Source organism: Talpa occidentalis, unplaced genomic scaffold (assembly GCF_014898055.3).
Source record: "Talpa occidentalis isolate TD23 unplaced genomic scaffold, MPIMG_talOcc4v2.1, whole genome shotgun sequence".
NCBI classification, from domain to species: domain Eukaryota; kingdom Metazoa; phylum Chordata; class Mammalia; order Eulipotyphla; family Talpidae; genus Talpa; species Talpa occidentalis.
Window position 1 is genome coordinate 154,616,374 of NW_026555331.1, and position 9,814 is coordinate 154,626,187.

Below are 9,814 nucleotides of genomic sequence, written 5' to 3' on the forward strand. Positions count from 1 at the left end.
CCCCCTGGCTGGCAGACCAAAGCACTCCCATCTGATGAGTCACTGTTCAGCAGAAGTGCCTGGTCCGGCTCTGGACAGCTGAGCTGCCCGGGGTGGGAGGCTGTGGGGAGCCTCTGAGAAAATCAGCCGTTCCCCGAGCCCCATTTCACTCTCAGCTCCCCCAATTCTCACCACCCCAGCCTGAGCTGGGCTGGCCGGTGCTGGGGGCCCAGCCCTCCGGAGCGAGCGGGGCCTGCTGGGCCGACTTGGGTCTGCATTTACCGCCCTGCCTGAGCCGGGTCACAGCCAAGCAGGGGGCGCCTCCTTCCTGAGCCGGAAAATTAATTAAGTTTAAGGCTGCAGGTGAAATAAAACAAATTAGGTCTCTGCTCCGTCGATGGAAGCCCCGACCCGGCACAAGCCTGCCTGGGCGGCCACCCCTCGCAGGGAACCAGCGCGGAGCTTGGGGGACGGGCCGGGTGGACGCGGAGAAGACATGGGCTTCGGGACCTCGGGAAGCGGGCGGCGAGGACTTGACCCTGGACGGGGCGCCGAGGCCGCGCTGGATCCCTCACGCCCACGTGCCTGCCGCTGCTAGGAGAGCTGGGCTGGGAAGGTCATTAACACCCAGGAAACGTGCAAATGGCTTTTCCATCTTTTTAATTGGCAGAGCGGAGAATCACCTCCGCTGGAGATGAAATGGAAGCAGGTCCCCTCCCTGGTGGGGAGACAGGGCTCCACCCCACAGACTCTTCCTGGATGTAGACCAGGGAGGTCCCGGGGGCCGGCTTCTCCGGGGGGGACGGCCGGCGGGGCGGGGAGGAAGCGCGGTGCTATTTAAAGACGTCTCCTCGTACGCGGAATCGGAGCCTTTTCTGAGAGAGGGTGGAATTGGGGGCAACACTCAATTAGCCTAGAAAACACCCCCTCTGCCTGACCAACTGCGGGAGGGCCGCAGGGACGGATGCGAGCCGGGGGACACTCCCCAACCCCCGGTGGGAGCGTGGGGGTGGATGCACCCCCGGCAACGCGGCTACTTACCCACGGCGCCCGCACCCCGCGGGCCCCAGCCCCGCCCGTCCACCGCACCTCTGTCCCGGAGGAGGCCAGGTCTGACGGGCCGCGGGGGCTTACCTGGAAGGTCGGGGGGCCGCTGGGAAGAAGTGAGCGGGGTCATGTGGGGTCTACCACAGCCGCTTTGGCTCCTGGAAGCCCTTCGGTCAGCAGGGGACCCCGAGAGTGCCCGGGCTGGCATCACACTGGGCATCTGGCCGCGGCCGGGGGTGCTGCGGTGGGCAGGGTACTCTGTGGGCTCTGGCCTCATGGGGGTAAGCACACAGCGGGTGTGTGGCCATGAAAGTGGGGTGCACTGTGGGAGCTCAGAGGCCGGGGCCTGGCCTGGTGGGCGTCTCCACTCAAGGTCTGCCCACATGGAGCAGAGGTTACCCGGCCTAGTTGTCCAAGGCAGGGTCCAGTCTCCACCGTCCTCACACAGGCTCTGACCTGGCAGAGGGAGGCCGCTCTCAGCCTGGCCATGGCTCTCCTCCTGGGTGGTCCTAGCGCCCCACCTTCTGCGGTACAGAAGACCCAGGCCTGGGTCTGATGGGTCAGCTGAGCTCTGGGGAGAGCGCTCCAGGCTGACCTTTCTCCTAACAGCCCCGCTGACCGGCCTGGGGAGGGGGGACATCCTGCGGCTCCGGTGCTTCCCACACTCCCCCCAAGTCCATGTCTACACACTGCCCCTGGGAAGAGGGGGTCTACCGTTCTAAGCGAGCAAAAGAGGGGGGCCAGCAGGCCAGGTCCCGCACATGTGACCCACAGACTTCTACTCATTAGGGTTTTTTAATGTTTGGATTAATTCCCACCATCCAAAAAACCCCAAGACAGTCACAGGGGTCTAGACCGCAGCTCCCTTTGGAAAAAGACAAAGTCTGGCCATGCCGGTCCCGCGTCCCCAAGGCGACAGTCCACCCCGGGGCTGCCTCTGCTGGCCCTGCTGGCCTGGACTCCTGCCCCAGGAGGTGAGCCCCCCAGCAGGGGTGGTTAGGGCCTCCGGGGGGCCCTGCCTCTTAGCCTGCTCGGCCCCCTCCATCCAAGCCCCCGCAGTGGTCCTCCGCTGGTGTGCACCTGCCCCAAGGGGCAGGGTGAGGCCGTCCTTGCGGCAGGGGCCAGGCTCTTCCTCCTCCTCACCTGCGGTGCTCAGTGGTGCTGGGCACAGGCTGCTCGGAGCAGCCCCGCTGCGTCACCATGCCAGGCGCGCCTGCAGCCACGGTGGCAGACACATCGGAAAGAGTATGGAGTGTGCAGAGGGGCCCGCTCCGCGAAGCCGGGGCCTCCCATCTCGGTAGCTCAGCTACCGGGAGGGATTCCAGGCCCTGCGTCCGGGATGGGCTGGCAGATCTGAGCCCTGAGTTCCTGTCCCCTCCCTTTGCCTCTGACCAGAGAGAGCCCCAGCCCCACTGAGAGGAGATGGCTGGGGAGGCCGCAGCCCTTGTTCTGATATTGGAGCCCAGCGGCCACCTGTCAGTGGGTGGATAGCCCCCAGCCCACGAGCCCTCAGCGGAACCTCTTCCACCTCGCTGCAGGGGCATCTCCATCCATGGTGGCGCAGAGCCAGCAGGGAGGGCCCAGAGGGCTGGAGCCCACAGGTTCAGCCGGCGGCCTTGCCCGGAGGGTGTCATAGGTCCCTGCTGTCAGGCTCCTGACCGCGCGGCCCAGTTGCTCTCGGGGCCAAAGGACTCCCATCATGGAAGGTTCTGGAACAGCGCAGGGACACAGCCCTCATCAGCAGATGCCACTGTCGCTGCTGTCACGTACCCAAATCTGCCCCTGGGGACACGCTCAGATGCCCACACTGCGGTGGCCGATCACACAGGTGTCTGTGGGGGACTGTCTCCCTCCAGAGGCCCCTGAAAGGGCCTGAACCCCACCTGCACCCAGGGGTTCATGAGCCAGCGGAGAACAGAGCTGGCTGAGCTGCAGGCCAGGGGACCCAGTGGCGGGCAAGGACCTTGAAAGGGAAGGAAATCTCATCACCCAGCCCTGAAGTGCACCTGGGGCCAGAGTGCTGGTGAGGCCGTGGGCCTCTGGGTCCTGCTTCACCACGCAAGAGCACGTGTCCATCCATCCACCACCCATCCACCCTCATCAATCTATCCTCCATCCACCCATCCATCATCATCCATCCACCATCATCCACCATCTGTCCATCCACCCGTCCACCATCCACCATCATCCACCACCCATCCATCATCACCCATCCATCTATCCACCTATCCACCACCCATCCACCCACCATCCATCCATCCATCATCCATCCATCTACCCATCCTCCATCCATCCTCCATCCACCCATCCATCTTCCATCCATCCTCCATCCACCATCCTTCCATCCATCACTGTGCAGTCCAGCAGTCCTGAGAACGAGGTCCACAGTTCCTGGAGGTCCCCCAGCCCCTGTCAGAGGCGGCCAGGCTGAGTCCCCGTGTGCTGTGAGCCACCAGCGTGCGGGAGCACAGGGGAGCTGGAGTGAGGCGCTGGCAGGGCACGGTGGCCACAGCCGCACTGTGGTCACGGTTTGTGCAGAAGACACGGCCGCCTCCGTGTGACTTTTCTGAGTTCTCTCGGCCGTGTCCCGTCTCCCCTTGTGGGTGCCGCTCACGGGGTTCCGCTGTGCACAGACAGGCCCCAGGCCCAGGGCCCGGCCTCTGCACACAGCCCGTTCCACCCGAAGTCCCTGTGGCGGACGCGCGGTCCCTGGGATGAGGTTTCACCCTCCCCAAGTCACGTCAAGGCAACGGGCAGCTGCCGCCGGTGGGACGTCTGAGCTTCCCAGTGGAAAGGAAAATTCTGGAAGACCCACATCCAGGGCTGTCAGCCTGACAACTTCCCGACGGCGCTACTTTTCTGATCATCGGTTTGGGAAATGCGGTAAATGCTCATGAAAATGTGCTCTCTAAGTAAACGTGACGGGGCTTTTATTGTCACTGAACATGAGTCGACTGGAACGTCAGCCATTTCGATTCCGAAGTCAGCAGCCACCGGGGACTCCGGGAAAGGTCTCCGTAGGTGCCGAGGGTCCCCAGGGCGGTGCCCCAGCGGTCAGGACTCAGGCTAAAGCCCCACAAGGAGACCGCGGGGCCAGCGGGGACGGGGGTGGGGTCAGCTCCTGGCCAGGGCGCCTTGGCGTGCCCGGGGCCTTGCTGGGCCTGCGTGTGACACCCGGTGTTCTTGGAATCCGCTGCTGCAGGCCGAGCTAAAGAGCGCGTGACCTACTCTTTGAGGGCCAACCTGCGGGGAGTGAAGATGCGCGGGCCCCACGGCCATGCAGGGGTGGGGGGGAGGGCCAGGCCGCCCAGGCATCACACTGTCCCCTAGGGGCGTGGAGGGGGCATTGGGCGAGCGGGGAAGGAGCCGGGAGCCACCTGGACCCTTTGTTTCAACGCCCCCTTGGGGCGCAGGTGCAGGTGGGAGGCCGGCGCCGGGCAACCTCCCGCGCTCCCGCAGTGGAAAGCCATCACGTCACCGCTGGCTGCTCCGCGTTGGGACGTCCCCACACCTCAGCGTCCCCCTCTTGTGGCGGCAGGCAGCTCGCAGCTCCGGGGGTGCTGGGGAGGCCGGGAGGAGCTGGGCTGGAAGCCCCAGACCCGGAGCCCGCGGGCCTGGGAGGGTGAGGGGGGCGCCCGCCCGGCACCCACGGGGCAGGTCTGGGGAGGAGCCGGGCCTTCCCCTGGCTGTGCGCCCCGCGTGCGCTGTCTCCTCCCTTCTGACCTGGATTTCTGGGAGACTTTCTCAGGCTGCCTCGCTCACTACCCTCCCCCAAACTCCGTTTTTAAAAGCTGCTCAGACCCCCTGCTTCAGTTACTTCCTCTCCGGGCGGGGGAGGATGAGAGGGGTCACCGAGCCATAATCCCTCCTGACCTCTGACCCCTCTCCCTTCCCTTGAAGCAGCTCCCCTCCCCCACAGCGTCCCCTCCTGCCCTCCCCTGCCCTGGGGAAGCAGGGTCTCCTTTAAAACGTGCGAGGGGGGAAGGCTGGGGGGTGGGGAAGGCTGGGGGGCCTGCCGGCGCCGGGTCTCCTCTAGGGGCGCCGCAGGAAGGCCGTAGCGGCAGCGCGGGGCGGGGCGGGGGCCACTTCGCTGGCGGGTCCCTCTCTGAGGCGGCTGCCCCCTCCCCCAGCCTCGGGGAGCCGGTGGGGAAACCAGGGCAGGTTTTAGATTGAAAGGGGGCGCTTTTTGCTTTTTGAGCAGTGGTGTAAGGAGCCAGTGGCCGGACCATGGGGCGGGGGAGCCCTGCGGGGTGGTGGGTCGGCCAGGGGGTGGCCCCGCCGGGGGGTGGCCCAGGGTGTCCCCCAGGAAGGCCCCAGCCGGGCCCCGGAAGCTGGGGTCTCTCTGGGCGTTGGGCTTGGGGGTCCGGGGAGCAGCTTGGGGCCCTGCTCCCGAGCTACCCTTCTGGCCTGCGGCTCTGAAGTAGCTGCCTGGCTCGCCCCTGCCTCCCGCCGGGCAGCTCGGAGGGCAAGTCCCGGTGCCCGGGTGCCGGTGCCCCCGCTTTGTCGCTAAGCGCTTTTTGCAGCGGCTCATTGGACCACGTCGGCGGGGCCAGCGGCCTCTGATCGGTGAGCTGCGAAGAGCTCAGAGGTTCACTCACAAATCCGCGCCCCACGGCCCCACTGCGCCCCACTGCGCCCCAGCCCGGGCCGCGCTCCTGGGGGGCTGGACGCCCGGGAGGGGTTGGCTCCTTCTGCGCCCTTCGCCTGGCCAGCGGCCGCTGGGCTGGGACCCGGGGCAGCTGGGAGGACAGGCCGTCCCCTGGAGGAGAAGTTCGCCGCCGAGGAGTCAGCTTCGTGGAGCTGAGCTGACCCCTGGGCCTGCCTGTGGAGCCAGAAGTGTCCACGGGCGAGGCCGCCTCCTTGCAGGGAGACGGAGCGGCTGGAGCGGCCGGGCTCAGAGCGCAGCCCCTCCCCCGCGCCGGCGGTGCCGCAGCCTCAGCGCCACCTCACCCTCTCTCCAGGCTTGGCGCAGCCCCACAGGGCACCAGGAATCACCCCCAAAACCACGCTTGCCTTGGGGTTTTCATTTATCCGTTGCCCGGGGGACGGGAGGCAGGGGCCACTTTCCCAGATGCTGGGAAGGAACCTGCGGGGCCTTCTTGGAAGCGCCTGGAGGGAGGGATCCCCTCACCCAGCCAATGCGGGGAGTCCGGGTGGCGGCTCTGGCGGAGGCTGCTAATTCTGGAAGCCAGACACCAGGTCACCCGGTCACCCGGGGCCTACCCACGCCCATCCACTCCCACGCACAGACAGCAGCTCCCCGTCCTGGGCTCCACCAGGCTGGCGCACCCAGGGGGGCATTGTCCCTGGGGCCTCGCACCAGGAAATACCTGCCCCCCATTTGCCCAGACACTCTAGAGGTGGCCTGTGGCCGGGGCGGGGTGCCCCTCCCCCTCCCAGGGCTAAGGGGGTGCTCACCCACCCACGCAGGGCCCACCCGATGTGCCTGGAGAGGCCCTCGCTTCCCGAGAGGGTTCTCCTTGCGCCCTGGCTGGGAGGGCACCCCCTTCCTCGATTTTGTTTTCCCCAAGTTGTTCCCTCTGCGGAGAGGATCCCCCCTCAGCAGAGAGGCTGCACCCTGCGCAGCCAGGCTCGGGCTCTTTGGGGCACCTTCTGGATTTGAAATCCATTCCAGCGGGCAATTGCGAGGAGCCCCCGCCCCAGCCAGGCCTCGCATTCCATGTTCAGGGCCGGCTTTCGTGGCTGCTTTGCAGGAGGCGCAGAGGACCTTGCAACCAAAACAGAAAGCCTGAGCTTCCCAAGTGTGCTGCTGTCTGGGGAGCCCGGGTTTTGCCCTCCGCGCACATCTGCTCCACGCGCAGCCCCAGGACGCCTGGGGTCCTGCCCCCAGGTGTGTGGGGCAACATCTGTAACGTGGGTGACCCGCGGAGCAGGCTGAGCGCTGCGGCAGCGGCTAATTAGGACGGCTCCTCGGCTCCTCGCGTTTCCTGCTGCCCTGGAAGGAGGCGCGAGTCCCCAGGAATCTGAGGGCACTGGCCGCGCGTGGGGAATCCCGCCCGGATCCGTTTCTCTCCTGGCCTGCGCCGATCGCCCACGCGGTGAAGGGTTCCTGAACTTCGCCGGCAGCATGAGGGGAGTCCAGGGCACTGACCGATACGGCACACACACACGCGCACGTGCACACATACACACACAGCCCCTGAAATGCCATCGCATGAAGCACAAGGATCAGGCTGTGTGCAGAGTTGCTGGGGTGTGTGCACACGCGCAGGGACTGCAGGGGAGGGTGTCTGGAGGGGAAGGAGAGTCCTCCCCATGCGCCTCAACTCTACACTAGCTCTGCCGGGCTCATCCCTAGGAGAGTGCGTGAGGGCGGAAGGCTGGCCTGGGGAGGGCAGGCAGGGGAGCTGAGGTGTTTCCAGCCCAGCAGCCCGATGGAGCAGACCTGGCAGCTGCCCAGCACGGGGGCTGGCCCTTGGGGACGCTGCCCTGCAGGAGTCACCGGGCGGCACCACCCCCATCCCAGGCCCACCCCAGCAGCTCACCTGGAAGCGCCTTGCTCTGTGCGGTGACCCCCGTGGTGGCCCGTCTGTGCTGGACCCCTGCCCTGCTGGACGCGTCAGAACTTCACCCACCAGATGGCCGCGCTGCAGAAAACACCAGCTTGGCTGGAGTCAGGGGAAGTGACCAGTAATTTCACCAAGGGTCGGGGCGATTTTCACGTAATTCTCAATTCAGTTTCCCCCTTTCATGGCTGATAAAACTCTATCTGATAACGGCAGGAAGAACTGCTCTCTGGCCAGCGCGGTAGAACAGAACATCCCCCCACTCACCCCGCTCGCAGCTGGGGCCTCTGCGCGGGGCTCCCCCAGGCGCCCCCTTGGAGGCCGAGGGCTGAGGCCATTTTCCTGCCGCTGCCGCTGGCCGGCAGCTCCGGGGAGGGTGGGAGGGCGGGGCTGGGCCAGCGTCAGGGGGTCTCACTAAACCTGACCTTGCGGAGGACTCGGAAGCTCCGGCTACTCGGGGATTCCCGAGAAAGAATGAAGAGCAGCGTCCGTGTGTCCACTGCCCTGGCCCCCCAGTCACCCGTGACCTTAGGGAAAGGGACTAGAAGGAGCCCCGGGGCCGCTGGAAGGCGCGTCTTCCTCCCAGAGGTAGAAGATCAAAAGCGAGAGGGATGGCAGACTGGGCCCCCCCTCCCCCCTGCTGCTGGCCGCAGCCCGCCCGGGAGGGGCTGATTTCCTTCTCCCTCTGCACACCCCACTTCTGGGTTGGGGGCTTAGCAGCTCCAGGCATGGGTGCCACCTGCAACGTTCTTTGCCCAACGAGTTCTACCTTGAAGATGGTTCGGATGCGTCACTTCCTTCTGGGTGGCCTCTGAGGAGACCTTGCGAGCCTGGAGCTCCCACCCCACCCCGCAGGGCTCGCCTGGGGAGACCCGGCACCAGCCCCCGAGACCCGGCACCAGCCCAGCACCGGATGCCAGTGCAATCGCCGGCTTCCAGGGGGCTCCAGAAGGCACTGGGATTAAGGCTAGCAGTGAGATGGTGAGAGCAGGAAAGGGCTCCCCAGGGCGCAAGGGGCGCCCCAAAGAATGCAAGGTCACTGAAGGCAAGACTCTCCCTACCCTGGAGAAATGCCCAGGGAGGCTGGGAGCCGGGAAGGGAGGCTGGGGGCCAGCACCCAGACCAGACAGCAGTGAGTCTGGGGTGGGGTACGGCTGAGCCAGCTTCCAGGCCCCTTTGTTTTGGGGGCATCCAGGTAAGGACACATCTCCACCTCCGTCTCCAGCCCCAGGAGCCCCGCAGCCCTGGCATGCCTCTGCAGCTCCCCGGGGCCAGTCCTGAGGCGGCACTGGGGCCCCTCCTGTGGCCTGGTGGGGCCCCTCAACGCCTTCGCACCCCCACGACAGGTGGGGACTCTGGCTGAGCTGGGCCCAGACTGGCAAAGCCCCAGCCCACCACCCCTCGCTCCAACTCTCAGGCTTCCCAGGGCCAGGCGCCCCCTGACTGCCTGGGGCTGGGAGAGGGGCAGGGTCCGGTATCACCCCCTCCCCACCCCACCAGCCTCAGGCCACCACAGCTCAGTTTAACCCTTTCCTTCCAGGGGTGACTGAGAAGTGGTTCCTAACCCCAGCCTCCCTGCCCTGGCCCCCAGGGAGGCAGGTGGGTGCAGACCAGGGGCCTTGGGAAGTGAGAACAGCCTCCCTCCCCACCCCCACCCCTGCCCACCACCCTGGCCCCCAGGCCAGTCCTTTCAGCCTTTGTCTGCTGGTGGGGTCAAGGCAGCACACCCCGAGCCAAGGGGAGTCTCCTATCCAGCTTCTCCCCACTGGACCCCAATTCCCTGGCTGTGCTGGACTCCGGTCGGGGTGCCAGCCCGCAGGCCGGGTTTTATTGGGGTGGAGAGTCCACCTTGGTGTCTGCCCACCAAAAGCAAGGAGTGGCCAGCGAGGCGCTCACCTTGCCCGGTCTCCTGCCTGGGTCCGTGCCCACCCAGAGACGTGTGGGAGCAGGGGCGCGGGCCCGCAGAGGTCACCCTCCTCCCGCCTTGTTTTAAGAGCCAACAGGAGGGGGATCCGCACCGCCCTGCAGGCCGGGGGCACTCAGAGGCAAGGCCGGTGTGGTGCGGACACTGGCACCCGCGGGGTCTGCAGCGGCCTCCAGGCCCTCCCAGCCCCTCTTTGTCGGAGGCCGAGGCGGGCGAGGCGGGTTCTCTGGAAGCGGGTGGTCGCGGGGTGGTCGCGGGCTCGTTCCTCCGCTGCGGGCGAGGAGGGTTGTTCCTGCCCCGCGCTCCGGGGAGGCGCCTGGCCGCGGGCCGGGCCGCA